Source organism: Cuculus canorus, chromosome Z (assembly GCF_017976375.1).
Source record: "Cuculus canorus isolate bCucCan1 chromosome Z, bCucCan1.pri, whole genome shotgun sequence".
In the NCBI taxonomy this organism is placed as follows: domain Eukaryota; kingdom Metazoa; phylum Chordata; class Aves; order Cuculiformes; family Cuculidae; genus Cuculus; species Cuculus canorus.
In genome coordinates, this window is record NC_071441.1 from 35,733,658 (window position 1) to 35,752,724 (window position 19,067).

Here is a 19,067-nt window from a genome sequence, read left to right on the forward strand (position 1 = left end):
CTCTGCCTGATGGGGAAGATACAGAAGTAAAAGGTCAAGGTTTTATCTGTCTGTGGTTCTGCCATTGACTTACTATATAATCTTGCACAAATCACTTTGAGCTGTTGTGTATCATCCTAGTTAGGATAAAGAGTTAACGGTATTTTCCTACTCTGCAAACAATTTCAGGTCTGTGTCAATTTTAGTACTTTAATAACACTAAACAATGTGAATTTACTGGACAGTGCTTTTAAATGCCTTTTGTGTGCTTAGTTTTCTGTATTAAGATTTCCAAAACTGCTTTTATTTTCATGACTGTAAAGTGTACTTAAAATCCATATTTTTGTCATGTTCTTTTCCCAAGGTTTTTAGTTGAAAAGGTTTTTTTTTTTCAGGAATGCATGTTGTTTTCCTCTAGCACTCATTGATATCAATGACAAAAGATCTGACAAGTCATGTCATCATAGCAATACAATGATAAAATAATAAGGCTAGAAACTTTTACTTTATTAAGAATTATTCACATAATTATGTTCATTTCACTCAACTGTTTATTCTTTTATCCTCTCATTCATTCACTCTATGATGCATTCGGCTGCTGACGTATTCATTGCAGTATAAATTGGTCTGCAAACCTCCAGGCACGTTCACTGCCCTTTTCACCAACTTATTAAATATCCAGCACCTGTTCAGTCACTCACTCTTGGACTGATCTACCCTCAGCTTCAGACCTGGTTTCCAGGACAGCTCTGGTCTTCCTCTCATTCCTTACTTTCCTATGGTATCTTCTTCCCTGCAGCTTATTTCTTCCTGAGTTTAATTAAGGACTTCAGATTTAAGAGCACAGTCAATTATAGAGTTCTTTAACTTTTTCTTGATTAAGTGCCTCTTTTTTTTTTTTTTCCCTGACACAGATTTGATAAACCTTGCCTAGACTTAAAATATCCATGTCTATATTCATCCCTTAATGAGTGAGGCAGTATTTAGGTATTATTACTTCCCAGCATACATTGTGTGTGCTTTTGAAGATTGCTCTTCATTATGTTTATAATGGAGGTGTTTAAAAGTATGTTTCAAAAATCTTTGGAATACCCATTACAGAATACCTGTTGCTGCGGACAGGTATTAATAGTTATTCATTATATGATCTCATTGCTGTAGCATGTAATATTTGAAAGACTATAATAGCTTTTAGCAAAAAATATACAGTTATAATGACTGTTAGGACCAGCGTCTTTAGCCCTACACCACCAGTTCACCACTGGTTCACACACAATTCAGGCTACCATTACAGGCATTTAGAAAAGCTCCTAAATTTGCGTCCATGATGCCTTGAAGGCCATTTAGTTTTAGGTCTTGTGAAAGATGTTACTTATCATGGGGATTGATAGGGATTTTCAGTGGAGCAATTTATGGTACTTGATATATGTTCCCAACACTGTTTTTATTGCAGCATTTCCTTTTTCTCAACAAATCTCTGTTGGTAACCCATTCTAATTGAAAGGAGATCCTGCATTTGACTGAGAATCTGGTATTTGGCAAGGTCCAAATAGCAATTCCTTGTTTTACCTCTGACCTTTCAGTTTGTAATACTCCAGAGATTTTACTGAGAATGGAGACTAGAAACTATGCTGTACAAATGAACAATGTAATTCTTAAATTTCACAAAATGTAACCTGGATAGAGACAGCAAAAGTAATAGAATTTCGTCTTGGCGCTATCCTTTGCTCAGGTTCCTCTGTGCCACTAGAGTTTTTTGGAAAGCTTGTGAAGACCATAGGCTCCCTGGGGAAACCTCAAAACTCCTGTGATTTTCCAGCTTCATGCTACAAACCGCTCTAGCCTAGAATTCATGCAATACAGAAGAGACTTCAAAAGAACCTTTGTTTCTTTTCTTGGAATATAATTTCATAGCTGTATCCCTCAGGAGATGCTTAAAGCCTTGTCTTTGCTATGAAGATTTTGCTAGTATATTAACACCAGCAGCCACTCCCAGAGAAGATGCAGCTTATTCTTCTGCTGCTATAAATTACAGCAATTCCCCCAATAAAATAAGATAAGGAGTTTTTATCCTGCTACTCTATTTGCACTAGGGATTTCCCGGCACAAGTTCTGCATTTGACCATTTTTCACACTCTTGGCAGACACAGGTGAACCATCAGAGGTGGTCCTCCCTCTTCCCAGCAGATCCTGGGTCCTATTTGATGTTAATGATGTGATGGACACTGGTGGCCAACCATTAAGCTGACCTAAGTTAAAACATCATTTTAAAAAAGTAGTGAGGAAGTGGATCTCCCAGTGTTTTCCACAAACTGTTGACGGGCCCTGCTTACGCCCTCCTTCAAACCCCAGAAATTCAAATGCCCAGAAAGCAAATCATATCCCAGGCTGTATCAAAACAACTGTGACCAGCAGGCTGAGGGAAGTGATTCTGCCCCTCTCTTCCGCTCTTGTAAGATCTCACCTGGAGTTTCGTGTCCAGTTCTGGAGTCCTCAGCACAGGGAAGACATGGATCTATCAGAGTGAGTCCAGAGGAGGGCCACAAAGGCTATCAGGGGGCTGGAGCACCACTGCTGTGAGGACAGGCTGAGGGAGTCGGGCTTGTTCAGGCTAGAGAAGAGAAGGCTCCGGGGAGACCTTATAGCGACCTTCCGGTACGTTGAGGGGGCTCACAGGAAAGATGGCGAGGGGCTTTTGATCAGGGATTGCAGTGGTAGGGCAAAGGGTAGTGGGTTTAATCAGGAAGAGGGGAGATTTGTATTAAATATTAGGAAGAATTTTTTTACTGTGAGGGTGGTGAGGCGCTGGGACAGGCTGCTCAGGGAAATCATGGATGTCCCACCCTGGAGGTGTTCAAGGCCAGGTTGCATGAGCCTTTGAGCTACCTGATCTAGTGGGAGGTGTTGCTGCTGGTGGCAGAAGGGTTGGAACTAGATGATCTTCAAGGTCTCTTTCAACCCAAACTTTCAACCCAAACCATTCCATGATTCTATGAAGCATCATCCTCGCCTTGCATGTAACCTATCTTCATCTGAGGTTATCATCATGATGGTAAGAGGCTCTATTTCCTCAATAATTTCATTTTGACAGTATTTCTCAGCTATAGCTAATGTGGATAACAGATAACAGCAACTGACTGTCATGTTATTGTTAAAATATGTAAATATTGTGTGATGCTGGAACTAGAATGTCAGCCAGTACAGCAAGTGCCAACACCTGATAAACTAAGTATTTTGTTCAGTCTTGCTTAAATGACTCCTGTCCACTGAGTTACAGCAATCGAGTAGCATCGGGTATCACCTGTTCCACAGCAACAAAAAATCCCCAGTCATCCATGTGTTCGTTCATGTCTCTCATCAGCGCAGTCACACCGGGCGTGCATGGACAAAACAGTAATCAATAACTCATCAGTGACTCAGCACAAGCATCCCAGGTGAGACCTGTGCACCTGACCTATTTTCTTTGTTCATGCCAAGCTGCTCCGCCTTTAATATTACGGAGCAGTCACCTACGCGGGCCTGCGCTTTGAGGTACAGCAGTTCCGGTAATGTTTGCTTTCAGTATAAATCATTCATATTTCCCTGGTGCTGAGAGGCTGCATCCCAGATGCCGTTTGTGCTGCAGCCTGCAGCAAGTGGACCCATCCGGCCCGAGACAAGATGAAACAAGGCAGGAGCAGGGAAATGGGAATGGGAGTGGAGCAGAGGCAGGGAAATGGGAATGGGAATGGACCAGAGGCAGAAGCAGAGTGAGAATGGAGCAGGGGCAGGAGCAGGAGAATGGGAATGGAGCAGGAGCAGGGGATGGGGAACGGAGTAGGAGAATGGGAATGGGAATGGAGCAGGGGCAGGTGCAGGGGAAGGGAGCAGGAGAATGGGAACGGAACAGGAGAACGGGAACGGCAATGGAGCAGGGGCAGGTGCAGGAGAATAGGAATTGAGCAGGCGTAGAAGAATGGGAACGGGCCCTGGGCAGGAGCAGGGGAACGGGCACGGGAACGTGACAGGCGGCCGTAGGTGCGAGGAGGCGAGGCCGTAGCCGCGCCGCCCCACTGAGCTGCGAGGGCACCGCACCCGCGCTTTTCGCAGAAGTGCCTCCAAACCCCTTTCGAAGCCGATCGGTGTTCAGGGAGAAGCCGCCTCGGTGGCACCGCGGTGTCACGGCGCGGGCACGGCCGGTGGGGGCCGCGCTGGGACGGAGGGACGGAGGGAGGGAGGGAGGAGGGGGGAAACCTCGGCGCTGATTGCGAAGAGGGCGGAGCGGCCCCCACCGGCCGCACTCCCGCCCCCCGCCGCCATACTGCGGGGTGACCCAAACTTGTTACACACGGCAGCGGCTCCTCCTCCCGCCGCCGCCGCCCCCGCGGGGAGGAGGGGGCTCGCCCAGGCGCGGGGTCGCGGCGTGGAGCTGCGCAGGTAGGGGCGCAGGGGGGCGGTGGGGCCCGGCCGGGCCGAGCCGAGCCTCCGCCGCGGGGCTGGGGCAGCGGTAGCGGTGTGGGGGCTTGCACCGAGCCAGGGCCGGGCGAGGGTTGTGGGGGAGCAGGGGCTGCGGGGAGCAGCGATGCCGGCGGCTGCGGTGCGGGAGGGGCTGCGGCAGGGGTGCGGGCAGCGGCGGGGCGGGGGCTGCGGGTCGGGGCCCCGGGGGGTGCGGGGGGCAGCGATGCGGGCGGCCCGGGGGGTGCGGTGCGGCGGGTCTGTGGGGTGCCGGGATCAGCGGTGCGGGCGCATCTGTTGTGTGGGGCGGGGGAGTCTGGGGTGTGCGGAGGATCAGAGGGTGCCGGGGGCTGTGGCGAAGGGCTCCGGGTGGTGCGGGGGACAGGAGGGTGCCGCAAACAGCGGTGTGGACGCATCTGCTGTGCGGCGCCGGGGGGTGCGGGAGGTGGGGCAGCGGTGCCGGGGACTGGGTGTTGCGGGGAGCAGCGGTGCGGGGGTGGTGCTGTTTGGGGGGCAGCGGTGCGGGGAGACCGTGGGGGTGCTGGGGGCCGCGGTGCCGGCACACCTGCTGTGCGGGGCCGTGGCGGGGGGGCGCTGGCAGCCGGAGCGGGGCGCAGAGTAGGAGCCTCCCGCAGCGAAGGAGTGAGGGCCGAAGGCTCAGGTGCGGGTCCGGGGGGCGCCGAGCGTTGGTTCCAGGCGCTTTTTCCCGGCCGGGGAGCTGCCAGGTGTCATCCCAGGCTGCCATTAGTGCGTGCGGGAGCTTCGGGGGAGGGAGGCTGCTGAGAACGGCGGCCCCAACTCTGCGGGCAGCAGGGATGCTGCGGGGAAACGGATTGCGCGTGGTTGGGAGAGCTGCTAGAGGCTGGTTTTATCTTTTCCGCTATCGGAAGAGTTTAAATTGGGTCTCCACAGGGATGCTGAGTGTGCGAGGGATTGTAAAGTGATATAAGAGTTTCCTATATATTCCTGTCTGGCAGTTATATAGGAGTGTCTTCTCCACCGCTCCGTGGGGATGCGGGATGATCGCCAGGTTTTTTTGCGTGTGCGAAACCGCGCAGCATCGGTGTTGAAGGGAGAGGGAGTGAGAGGATGAATGCAGCGATTGCAACTTTGTTGTCGCGGCGCGTTTGTGTTGAGTGACTGCCCTTAGCAGGGAGCTTGTGTCCCTCCCGCTGTGGGAGGGAACCTGATGGCTCTGCAGGGTGACGGGGCTTTTTCGTGCCTGGTCTTGGCTCTCACGCTGAAACATTTTTCTGCTTTCCTCTTACCTCCTGTCTGTGTTACCACGTAACTCTTGCAAGAAGATATTTCCGCTGAAAAACGCGAAAAATCACCTTTAAGGTTGTGACACCCAAGTACTTCCCGTAGGCTCTGGACATTGTAGTTAAGTTTTGTGGGTTTTGGTGTTTTTTTTTGTTTGCTTGTGGTTGGTTTTTTTTTTTTTTTTAATTTTAAATTAAAATTCCTACAGTAATTAGCTATAGGCTGTTGTCTGCTTTGTGGCCATCAGGGTCGGAAAAAGCTACTGATCTCATCACCCCCTTTTGAATATCTAATGGAGGTTTTGTGAGAGAACTGTTTAATGACTTTTCATTAGCAAGAATGCGAGCATAGGCAGTGATGCAAGTACACCTAAAAAGTAAGTCCTGCTGCTTGCACGGCAGTGTGGATGGTATCACTTTCGAGCTGGGTTAGGAAAGGCCATTGTAAGAGAGCACCGAGTAGCTCCTCTAGGGCAAAACATTGTACTTACCACGTTCTGTGTTGTGCAGGGCAGGGTATGAGTGGGATGAACAGTGTGCAGATGGCCGCTTGTAATTCTTCCAGGTAGCAGGAATGAGGTACTGGTGGCTCTTTTCCACTGAAAGCAGATGAGTGGCAAGGAAATAGATTTCTCCGTGTAGGTTCATCACGGAATAAAAGAAAGCGTTTGTAAGTGTTGAGCTGGATTGACAGATTTCTTGGCCTAGAGAAGAAATAATTCCAGCCCTCCCCAAAAGCAGTTACTCTGTGTACACTTTGTGATGATCAGGGATTGCTACAGAGTCTGCTGACAAAAGCTGCTTGCATTCATACCTACCAGAATAGGTCTATAGCTGTTCTGTTGTTTGGTTTTTTTTTTTTCCTTTTTCTTTTCCTTTTTAAAGAAACAAAAGTTATTATAGCTGCTGGGAAGGGGTGATATCTTCTACCACAGCTAATGTGATTGGATTTATTTCAGAACTATAGGACTGATTCATAGATTTTTCTGGACGTTGTAAGTGCAGGTGTGCCTAGAGACTTATTTAATGTGTTGTGTTGCTCTTCTTGCTGGTATTATGATTCAGTCTCCTCTCCTCCCCCAATACAAACAGCTATTACATTAAACACTTGATAACCTTTTGTTAACCTGCCCTCATGGATACAGCTGTGCCCTGCCAAAAGCCTCTGGCTTTATACCACTTAAATTTGAGATTCTGCAAGAAGGGGAGATGATCTGGATGTCCTCACGCTTCCATGGCTGGCCTACCTTCTTGAGCATCTGAGCCTCTGTTACCTGCTTCAAACAGCCTCTCACCGGGGAAGAGCTGGAGACCTTTCAGGAGGATCTGTGATCTGCCCAGGGTCACTTGGCTGGCACTGGAGACTGCACCAGCCCACTGCTTCACGCTGCCGTGCTTTGTCCCAGCCATCTTAGGGGGTGCACATTGAAATCAGTGTTTTGATATTAAAATATGTTGCCTTAGATGTTTTCTTGCAGTGAAGTAAATGGGGGTCTCTTATCACTAATGCCAAGATGAATTCTTGAACTGGGCTGCTAGCATTAGATCTGAAACTTGCATATGCCACCTAGTTTGCAGAAGGTGTTGCGTAAATTGGTAGATGGTTGTGCCTTACTCTTGTTCTAAGGATGCCGAAGTGGAACTCTTCTTTAGGTCAGTGGAAATAACGGTGATAGAAATGCTCCAAGATTTTTTTTGTTATCTCTGAGCTCCTCAAACATTTTGTTGTACTTTTTCTTTTCTTCAGGAAAGTGGAATCTTAAGCCACACTTGTTGCAATAGGGATTTTGTAGATCATAAGGAAATATTTCCCCTGAATTTTTCAAGGATGAAGTTAATTTTCGAAGTTTTTGCTGTGCAAAGGTAACTTGAAATGAGTAGTGGCCGCGAAGGATTGCCAAGGTTGACTAACATTTCTCGTAAGCCTTCAGTGTTTCCAGATGTTTGATCTTGTAAATACTCATGTTATTCTATGATTTAAAGGAGTTGAAAAGTAGTTTCTGAAGGTGCATGACCATGAAAGTGTTATTTGTGAATGGGTGCTGATTTACTATGCTTTGCAGTAAACTAAGGTTTAATTACTCATGGACATGACTGAGAATTTTTTTCATAATGTTTTACTTTTAGAAAAGTGCATGATAGAGTAATATATTCCAGGTAGTATGTGACAATAAGGATGGAGACTCAAACATGACAACAAAAAGAAGCAAAGCAGGGCATAAACTTCCCCGAGTTGTCCTTTAACGGTTCCTTTTTTTGATGCCTGTGTATGAATTACTGTGTTGGAAGTTTAAAATGGAAATTCGGATTTTCATTATTGTGGTAATATTAAACAGTTTTGAGGTGTTCTTTGTTGTGCTTAATACTTAAGTGCTGCATGCCATGTTGGTTAGCTGAAGAAAGGTATGCCACTTTGGGAGGCGGTATAATAAGCCAGGAGCTGGGAGGTGCTTTTGGCTGGTTTATTTGGTTTTTCTTTCTGTGAAGCTTTCCCCCTTCTACTGTCCAAACGGTCATTTCTGTGATAATAAAGCAGCCGTCATCATCTGGCTTTGCATAGTCCTGTGCTTTAGTGTCTGGGTAGAAACATATAAAAAAGAATGAGAAAGGTCCTACTTAGTATGCTGGGGTGTTTTGTTTTGGGAAGGTGAAATAGCTGCAGAGTTGCTTTTTAGTGTGGTGCAAGCTGTTTGTGTACCAAGATGAACCCATGAAGGCCAAAGGGATGCTGCTGTGGCTGCCATTTGGAGAGCTGACTCACTTGTGCATTGATTTAGCTGTACCAGCCGGGTGGAAGCTGTTTTAAATGTTTTGCCTCCCATAGGAGAGCAGCACCAGTTATTTCAGGCTAGTATGGGCCATCATCTTGGGTGGGGAAGGTCCTGCTATCCAAAACTGGATTAGTAAGGTCTTGCATTTAATTGAGTTCTGGCCAGAAAGCTTTTATGTTCTGTCTTCTATCTATCTGTAAAGTTCCAGGAACACAAAGGGCCATTCAGTTTTCTGGAGCTACTGCTGTAGGCTGCCTTCACTGTGAGGGAGGCTAGTGCCTGTAGGAAGAAGGATGTTGTGCTCCATGACTGCTGACCTAGCGTATCCAGAAGCCGCTCTGTCCTCTTCTGCTTCCCACCACACCAAGCTGTGCCTTCTGTGTATGTGAAAATGTTTCTTAAAATGGTATGAATCAATAAGAAAATACTTACTTTTGGCACTGTTAGTGCTTTCTCTATGATGGGGTGGAGGAGGGGAAAAAAACCACTTTTTTTTTTCAACTGGAGAGGCATGTGTGTTGTTTGTAGTACTATAAGTCTAAGATTTTTGACAAGTAAGTGTTTTAAAGGACCAAACAGCAGCCTTTACTTCTAAAATATGTCCTTACAGTGCCTCGGGGGAAAGAAAACAGATGGCAAATTAATAAAAACTTGGGCTATATATGTAAGCAGATAAGACACGTTTCTAAGGACAATAAGTAAAGTTCGTTGAAGCCCATATATCAATTTTAGAACAAGTTTGTTGATAATCTAGAAAAATAATACCCTATTTCCTTCCTGTCTTTCCCTCCTCTTCTACCTATCCCTTTTTCTCTCTGCACATGTACAGCAGTGAACTCATAATCCACCAGGCCTTTTGTGCATTGATCCTCTTAAAAAATTAGAATTACCCTATATATGAGGCAGACCAAAGAGGATTGAACACTGTGCTGCAAAATTAGTACCTGTTGGCCTCGTTGCAAGGACAGGCAGGTTTTTCTCTCTCCAAAGAGTGCTTTACGTGCTGTGATGTGGCATGGGCTTGAGCGGAGAACAGGTCCTAGTGCATTGCAAGGAGCTCGATTTGCGTGTTTCCATGCAGGGCTATGAATACTGAGCAGATGTGCAGGTGATTGAGTACTGATATGAAAGTGACTAGAAATGTAGGGAATTAGCAGACTGGGAAGTCCTGACGGTTCTTAGTTCACCTAATTACTGAACTGAGCTGGGAGACAGAAGAGAGTATGCAAAGCAGGGGAAAGTTTATGGTGTTCCTGCTTGGAAAACAGGCAGGAGAGCAGAAACTTTTGTAACCTTTAGCTCTTTGTTGGTGTGCAAGAGAGGCTGACTGCTGTCTGGAAGCTAAAGCAGGACTACAGCGAGGTGAGACAGGGGAGGCTGGTGTTTTCCCGTGCTTGAATATGGCTTGCCAGGTCTAGATAGATTTGCGTGCATTGCAAATGCCAGAAAGGGAGGAAAAGGGAAGAAAAAATGCATGAAACATGATTATAGTCTCGCTTTGTTCAAGAGTAGTTTTCAAGGACAAGTCTAAGATGTGTTTCTGCTGGGTTTTCCTTCTTCCCCTAATATAAAGCAGGCATTCTCCTTGCCCCAGATGATTTGGTTTTATTTATATATACTAAGTTGCGCTTGTTGTTGTGTTTTCTTTTTCTTTTCATAAACAAATGATGCTTTACAAACTTTGTCATTGTGTGTACAAAGAGATGCATAGAAAAGTGTAGCCTTTTTTAAAGGATGTCTTTGTTCTCATTTTCACTGGGAAAGATAATAAGTTATGGTTGGTTGTTACTGGAAAAACAACGCAGGATGTGGGGAAGAGACCAAGAAGTGAAAGTTCTTTGATTTGTATTTGAATTATCTCTCAGCCTAACTGTGATGTGTTTGGGGGAGAATGGAACAATATAAACTTTTGAACAAAGTACACTATGAATTTGTGTTTTAAATCAGGTTGTTGATGTTGCACTTTGCTTAGGATCGATGTAGTTTAACTCCCCAGTCGGAAATACTTTAGAAGGAACTAGCTGTCTTACACTGCTTAGCTTGAAAGAAGTTGGTCAAATCTCTGAGGACACACCAAATTTAGTAATTTATCTCTGTAAAATGCATTGTTGGAACTTCCCAGTTTACAGGTTGTCTTTTGTGACAGGAGGAAGAAATAAGCCTGTGAAGCCTTGTGTTTGGGACTGTCATGTGGACATGTGCAATACTGGAAAGTTCTCTGGAGTTGTAGTAACTTTTAAGTAGCTAAATAATATTTTATAGATACCTTTCTCTACGCTTTTACCTTATCCAGTACTGCTCAAAGTTATTCAGAAGGCATTTATTAAATTACATTTAGGATATAAAACCCCAATTGTCAACACAAGCAGAACACTTGCTGTTCAGTGAAACCAGATGGGATTCTTCTCGCTGGAGGATGGGCAGGGTTTGTGGAAAGAGGCTATCTATACTGTTCATCGGGCCAACTGATGTAATTGGGAAAGTGATGGCAATCTAGACAGCCTTTTGGACAATCAATATTTTTTTCTCAACCTAACCTAATAAAGTATTTATCATCCTTCCCTGCAAGTCCAGTCTTGGATGTTCTTGGTAGGCTTTGTAATTCTTGCCAGACATTAAAGTGTAGGCTTCGTGTAAATCTGTATTTAATTTGAATAATAAGAATGATCTGCAAAGGGTTTACAAACAGAGGAGTGTTCTGCATGCAGTTAGGGCATGTTAGCAGTTAGGGCCCAGACATTGTCGGCAGGTTTGTGTATATGGAGCATAGCTCAGGTTTGCAGTAGCTACCTGAAGGATGGGGGGCTTGCACAAGCATACAGTCCTGATGTCTTAAAAAACGGCAACAACAACAACAAAAAAAAAGATGCTGTAGTAACAGGGCAGTAATGCTTTAATTTGTCATTTTGCGTATAGGAATCTGCTGGAGCAATATTATACTCAAAGCTTTTTTTCTCTATATATTTCAGTTGTTTCTTTTAGCAAAAAGTGCGTAAAAAGACCAGAGGCAAGAAATTATGCATTCCTGTGTTCACTTAATTCACTCAAAATATGCAATTGCGTAATTACTAAGGATTTGCTAGAGATGCATATGTATGTGCACACAGAATACCCACGCCCCCACCCCCATTCCACACTTAGCTGCAGATGGGTCCTAAGGGTCCATTTGTTAGAAAAGTGGTTGTTCATCAGAAAGGTACAAAGAGAATAAATACCTTTGATAGAACTAACATCCTGCCACTAGCTATTTTCAAAGAGAGCAGATAGGACTGAGATGTTGTTGTCTTCAAATGTGCAAATAAATAACTCTTAAATGTATCTTGAATCTTTTATAGATCTATGGGATTTATTACTGCAGTGTTTGAAGACATGTGACATAAATATCCACTTCATACAAACACATAAGTTTTTGTAAATTAAGGGTGTATGTTTTAAAGCTAAAATTAATATTTGCTCACAGCATTTAAATTTTTGATGAGACATCCTGCAGTGGTTGAATTTGTCTATTTGACATAGTTTTTTGTTTGTTTGTTTGTTTTTAAAAAAAAGGCTTTGCTTGCATCTGCTCTGAAATGAGCTTTCTATGTGCGTAGATTGATGGTGCATCAAATGGTACGTGCTTATATTCAGGAATTCCACTGAGGTTTTTAAGAACTTCTTTTTCCTGCTTTAGTGCTGACAGCCACCAGAGGAAAAAAAGTCACCATTATTCAGAGCCTGTCTTCTGTTTGCTAATTTAATTGTTGCCTTTTATGAGAGTTCTGTTCCCGTTACTGTGTCAGCCTCTGTTTTTCTTCATAGCTATGCCTTCATCATCTGGAATCGGATGCAGGTTTATTACGTCAGTTGATTTGGAAAAATAAATTTCTCAATAGATAATGGAATTATGCTTTTGATCAGGTGACACATCTGATGGCCTTTGCACTCTGTCTTTTGCTTAGTGTTTGCCAAGGAAGCTGTACACACTGAAGATCAATTTGGCGCTGTATGAAGGATGGTGGCAAGATAGGTCTGGGAGCATGTCTGGGGAAGGAGGGAAGTGCAGCAGAAAATCATTTGAGCAGGAGTAGTTAACGTTTGTCTGTGAAAGGTGAGCGGAATCAGCTGTGCTAATTTCTATGCAATAAATGGGCTTTGGGAGTCAAAGGTGTTAATGTGATCCTGTCATTATGTGGCACTCCATAGTGAAGGGAGCTTTGAGGTTCCCACAGAGAGATGTTGGCCTGCATATTTCCATGGCAACTGCCATCACTTAAACATTTATAACCTTTGATTAAAGATAGAAAAATGAAGGGAAACCCTTTTAAACGTTACACATGTAAAGCTTTAACTAGATCTTTCATTTTAACAATATCCCTTATTTACATTCCTTGGAGTGTGGAGTTTTTAAGGGTAACAGCTGTCCCTTCCCCATTTAGTAGACTTTGAGATGACATTTCAGGGTAAATGTGATGTTCTGGAGATAGCAAGCTGACTTTGATCATAGATGTGCTGACATCACTCCACCAATTCAGTTGCTATTTATTTACATTAGTGTATTTTGCACCAAAATTATACTTGATGTCTATTATGCAAGGGGATTTGTCTCTGATAAAGCGTTTGAGGAAAATAACAAATTCTATGTAGAATAGATCTTATTTTTTAAGGAGAAAAATATGAGCTATAGCCTAAATTGTAGTCTCTAAAACAGCATAATGGCTGATACACAAAAGCCTTCTGGTAGTGGGAAGAGCAAGCTGTTCCTGCAGTCTTGGGAAACAGCCCAAGGTGTCCTCTGTGTTGAAATATGCAGGTATGGACTGCTTGATATTGCATCCTTCTGTATTATGTTTTGTATGCTTCTATGTAGGATTGTTGTGGTTTAAACTAAATTAGAGTCAGTGTTGTGACTAACTAGGTTGCTGTAAGTAATTTTTCTGAAGGTTAACTGCAGGTTTTTGAGGCAGTGTTGTTCTCTAAAAAGGATAACGCAGGTCATTGGTGTGCAAAAAGGCCAATGCTGATACTTAATGTAGGCAGTCCTCAAACTGTCAGAAAAGGAGCCGCACCTGCAGGGAGGGGCGAATAGAGCAGGTGACACTAAAATGACCAGCAGAGTATTCCATCACATATACATTATACTCATCAGAAGGTTGAGAGACCACGAGGGGCTCATTCTCTTCTGTGATGGCCAACATCCAGTGAGGACCCCATCTGTCTGGTTGTTCCTGTTCCTAGATCCATGTGTTCCTGAATCCAGTTCCTGAGTCCAGCTCCCTCCTAGCTGCAGACCCATACCCTCTTGTCTGATCTGCAGCATTTGTGGTGACATGTAGTCATTGAGAGGTGGGCTGGGAGCGCAATCTCATATATTTATATATGTTTTGTTACCTTCTAGTTATTTTCATTATTATTGTTGTTATTGTTATAATTTCATTAAAGCTATAGTTTCAGCTTCCAACCCGTAAGTCTTTTCCTCTCATTTCCTTCACCTGTTTCCCTACGGGGTGCGTGTGTGTGTGTGAGAAGGGATTTTGGAGGCTCAACTGCATGGTTTTAGCTGCTGACATTTGGCCGAGTGGGGCTAAACTGTATATATTAAAACAAGTATATTAAAATGTCTGTGATCCAGTGCATGTTTTGTAACAGTGATACCACCATTGGCTCATTTATAAGGATTGTGAATGCACAGGTGTTACTAATGTTGAGAGAATTTGGAGCTATGATCTTGTGTTCTACAAACTTAGGAGATGCTGCGCTTCAGTATGGTGTTTTGCTTTTTTTTTAATCTTCTTTTGTTCTTGTCTGAGTTTCTTACTCTGCTTTTCCCTGAGTTCCTTACTCTACTTTCCCCTTCTGTAAAACAACTACCCATTCTTAATAATTAAAGACCTGAAAGCATACTAATTAAGAAACCTCTCTCTGGACCTGACTAGAGACAAGGTCTTCTCTCGGACTGTAGTGTGTGTTTGGGATGGCCAGCGGTGTCTCATCTGACTGTAGAATGAGTGAGATTTCAGTATGTGCAGTGTGCAGTTGCTCATGGCAGGGAGATGCAGTGGTACACAGGGCTTGGTGATAGCCCTCTGCATTGCACCTTACAAACCTTGCCTACAAGAAAGTTGGGGAGGGACTCTTTACAAAAGCCGATAGTGATAGGACAAGGGATATGGCTTTAAATTGGAAGAGGAAAGATTTAGATTAGACATTAGGAAGAAATTCTTCATGATGAGGGTGGTGAAACAGTGTTCCAGGTTGCCCAGGGAAGTTGTGTCTGCCCCATGCCTGGAGGTGTTCAAAGCCAGGTCAGATGGGACTCCATGGCAGGAACTGAATGATCTTTAAGGTCCCTTCCAATCCAAACCATTCTATGATTAGGAGTTGTGATTGTTGCCATGAATTCACAAGTTCTTAAAATGTGATCAAATTACTTAAGTAGACTTTTTTTAGAACTCTTCTTGCAGTGTTCAAGGTCCTTTGTGATTACATGAGCTCAAGATGTTTAAGCCTGGAGTTTTTAAGACTTTATATACTTTAAAATTGTAAATATATTAATACTGGGATGTTATATTTTTAGTTATCCAGCCAATATGTTTTAAATTTTTTTCTTTATGCATTGCCACCTGTGAATATTCCTTCACCTCACAGACAGAAACCTTTGGCTAGGGTTAAAATTAGGCAAATATTGACAGTAAAGCCATAGGCATTTTATAGGTCATACTTAATAATACTGGCATACATTAAGATTATTATGGGAATCTAGCTTATGGGAAGCAAGAAAAAAAAGGTTTATTGCTGAGATACTGATGATAATGATGTCTGTCAATTTTAGTGTTCAAAGAGGAAAAATAGATTTGAGCCACTGGGTTTTTTTCAGCAAGTCTTTTTTTGAAAATATATTGATGGAACTATTTGTACTGTTGTGAGCCAGAACAGTGTCAGGTGGGTACTGCCTGTATTGGAGTGTGAAGTCCAAAAGCCTCATAAAACTGGATGATTCTTTTCACTCAGAGAAAAGCTGTAGCTGACATCTTGATGCTTCATTTCCTTTACCTCACAGCTTTTGACAAAATCCACAGTTGATACGTTGTTTTTAAAGACAAGTGTATTCCATAGGACTTAAAATTCAGGTTTCACTAAAATTAAGACCACAGCAGTTTACAAATTTTAATATCAAACTGGTTAGAAATTGTTTTACTGTAGTTTTTGTTATCAAACTCTTTAGATATGTACCTGGGTAGAGCAAAATTATAGTTAATTTCTAGCGAGTAGTGTGTGTAGGCTGTGTAAATCAGGTCATATGTGTAGCACTTTTCACACTTAGGACAAAGAAGAATTGTACATGAAGTTTGCTTTTTGTCTGCCTAAAATTCCTAATGCTACCACGTACAACAGGATATACACAGCTGTCTGTTCTTGTTGCAAATTATGTACTACAGATAGCCACATTGACAGATTTTCCAGACTCATAATACTGAATTAACAGTGGGTTGTGTGCCAGAGGGTTAAGCGTGTAGAATGAGAGGCAGGGCGTGTGATATTTAGTGCAGCAACAGCAGTGTAATAATTCTCTCCTCTGGAGATTTGTTATGATTGGTAAAGTTTGTGCAACAATCCTTCAAAAGCCGGTATTTATCTTGCTTTCAGTGCTAGAGTTTGTGGCAGAGGGAGTGAGTGGGAGGGTGAAAGCTGTTCGCTTTCATAAAGTGCACAGCAAAATGCAGATTTCAGCAGAGGTTCTATCTCGTTAGCCCAGCTGTAAGCCAGTAGGCTGCTCACAGGAGTAAAGCACTCCTGCTTGTTTCAAGATGGGGCTTCGTAGCAGGTGCAAATTGGAGTTCACTGAAGCAGCCTAGTGTTGGCTGCAGCTATTGTGGAATGCTTTTGGACTTTGCCTGTAACCCCTTGCTAAGCTTTTTGGCAGGACCATGGAGCAATCTGGTCCAGAGCCTGAGGTAGGCTGCTCTGGCTTTTACATCTCTGAGAGATGTGAGGAAGAGCCTGAAACATGTAAAGGGGAAAAACCCTTCATAGTAGTGAAAATCAATAATGAAGCTTTACGCTTCTTGCCGTGGCCATCTGCAGAGTTGAAAAGATGTTTGTGAGCTTTAATATGTGTTGCTATCTTTGTACAGGAAGGTCATGTACATGTGCATTATAAAGCAAAATATTGAACTGAGGAAGTGTTCCAGTGGAACAGGAAACTGTTAAAAACGTGGGCTTTTCCGTAGTACTTCCCCTCTCCTGTCTCAGCTGTCTACTGAAATAATGCATTTATTTACTTCTCAACTTGAATGTTTTAAGCACTCAGCAAAACCTACTTGTAATCAAGATTTTCGCATCTACTTACATTGCTGTCATTATCACAAGCCTGTGATAATTTTAAAGGTATAAAGCACTCCTTATTTCAGATGTCCCACAGCAGGAATTACTTTCTCCATTTTCAAAAGTTCTTGCTTTACTTCTAATACCTAATTACACTTGCTTTTGAAAGTTTGTGTGAAGAGTTTTAAAGGTTTCTGGGTGGCTGTGATGTGGGATAGACCAAAGGCAGTTTAGTCTTCTACAGTTGATGAAAATGTGATCGTTTTAAAAAGTTCAGGGAGCAGAAAAAACAAGCTGAAATTGAACTGAATCATTGAGAGGTTATGGAGGAGGATATGAAGACTTCTGCAACTTTCATCCCAGCTATCAAAGGCTGTCTAATATAAGCAAATTAGGCAGTTCCCTTTGTGTGGAGTGGGGGCTGTGAAAGGACAATGTTTTGTCGCTTTCTCAATTAGGATTTCCATTTCCTGTAAAAATCTGAGGCTGCTGGACTCGGGTGTACTTAATGTTTTATGGTACTGTGGCTGTTATATTCTGGTGGCGTTGAAGGGCCCCAACCAGAGCTTTGGTGTGTTGAGAGTTTATGGTATAAGCATATGAGGGATGTAGTTGCTTCCTTGGGAAGCTTACAAAATAGTTTGAATAAAGAAGTCGAGCTTCATCAAACAAGGAGAAGCAGAATTTGAAACAGTGGGTTAAAGATATTTTGTATGGTCTGCTGCATTTGGTCATTGAGCCGCCTTTGGCTGTTGTATCCGAAAACTATATCCTGTTAAGTCTCGCTGAAAATGTGGATCTTGAACGTGTAGGTAAGAAAAAGGGAGCAGTAGCTGTTAGTTTGTTGAATAAGCTGCAAAATGAAACGTCTGAGGTGGGGAATAAGAGTGTCTGTCACACGTTTGGGCTGTGGCTCAGTGTCAGACTTCAAGAATAGATAACTAACAAGAGAGCAGAGTTGGGAAGGATGGAAAATTGGATGAAAAATGGATAAAAAGAAACTATTAGTGTATCTAAGTGTCCTTGCAGAAAACGTAGTGATGATCTTGGCTAGGTTTTCTTTTTCAAGTATATTTGTGATGTGGGGGAGAGAAAGTGACTTGTTTGGGAGAAACACACCCATGCAATTTCCAGATGCTGATGTTTCATTGTAGAATGAAACTGCAGCATGCATTGATGATCTGATGAAAGCTGAAATTTGTTCCTTCTTAGTCTACCCACTGCAAGTGTACTAGTAAAACCTCACGAGCATGGTTTTTTTTCCCTCTCCATCTCTGCAATTTATTATGAAACGAGTATCTAGTTTTATTTTCTAAGGTATTTATGCAGACAGCTGAATTAATCCTATTTTCCGAAACCTAGTGTAATTTTACTGTGATTTTATCCTTTCGCTGCCAGGGTGTCAGAACTTGTAGATCTACTGCGACTTCTTACCATATTCATATTGTGACAAAAATTTGAAGATAACACATTTGATTATTGCTTACATATATATATCTAGGTATACCAAAAGTGTTGTGAGTTCATTTCTACAAATGGATTTTCCCTGAGGTTTGTATGCAGGCTACACTGATTGATCGTTGGTGATAGCTGTATTGATAAGCTAGGTCCTAATAGGCAGCTGGTGTAACAGTGTGAAGTGGGTTTTCAGGGGGGACCTTACTGCATTATGGCTCTCATTAGAGGAGAGCACCACATTTAAAGTCATTTTAGTTCTTGATGTTGCAGTACTGCCTGGTGGAGACAGTGCAATTACTCCAGGGAGGAGGTGAAATGCCTTGCATCACTCAGCTGTCCTCCTGCTGATTAAGGAGTGACACTGTCCTAGTTGCCTTTTGGAGGCAGGCAATTATTTTCAGCTGAAGAGTTGTTAACCAAGAACTGAAGCCTTAGGGGAGAAAAGGGTGAGCAGGGCTGGAGAGGGAGGGGGGAATTCACAAAACATAGTGTGTTTATTTTACTGCTTCTAAGTATTGGGCTCTCTTGGTGAGCTATTTAATGCTAGTGGATGACTGCACAGAGCTCAGTGTTTTGTTTCATATTCTTTTTACACTTGCTTTACTTAGTCCTAATTTGTCCTTATTTGTATAGTACAGCAGCACAGATGCTTTTTATTCTTGTTACTCTTCTAAGATAATATTGGATTTTGCTTTTTTTTTTTGTTGTTGTTTTTATATTGATCCAAAGTCTAGTTTTAAGCAGCAAAGGGATTTATATCTAGCAGGCTGCTGCCATGTAGTCATTGTTCCTGTGCAGACTCATTACTTGTTAACAAAATTCAAGCCACTGACGACTGCTCAAGGCAACCTTTTGCCTA

The 19,067-nt window shown here is 43.2% G+C and overlaps 1 protein-coding gene across 9 annotated transcripts in view; it reads left to right on the forward strand.

The window, feature by feature from the left end:
* Positions 1 to 4,237: 4,237 nt before the first annotated feature.
* SEMA4D (semaphorin 4D) overlaps positions 4,238 to 19,067 on the forward strand; it is a 99,016-nt gene continuing 84,186 nt past the window's right edge. For 6 of the 9 annotated variants that reach the window (XR_008447853.1, XM_054054681.1, XM_054054683.1 and 3 more), the window contains exon 1: positions 4,239 to 4,395. The gene's annotated coding sequence lies outside the window, so the exon portion shown is untranslated. Of the gene's footprint in view, positions 4,396 to 19,067 lie in introns of all 9 variants that reach the window. The other 3 variants (XM_054054685.1, XM_054054678.1, XM_054054679.1) reach the window with 3 other exon arrangements.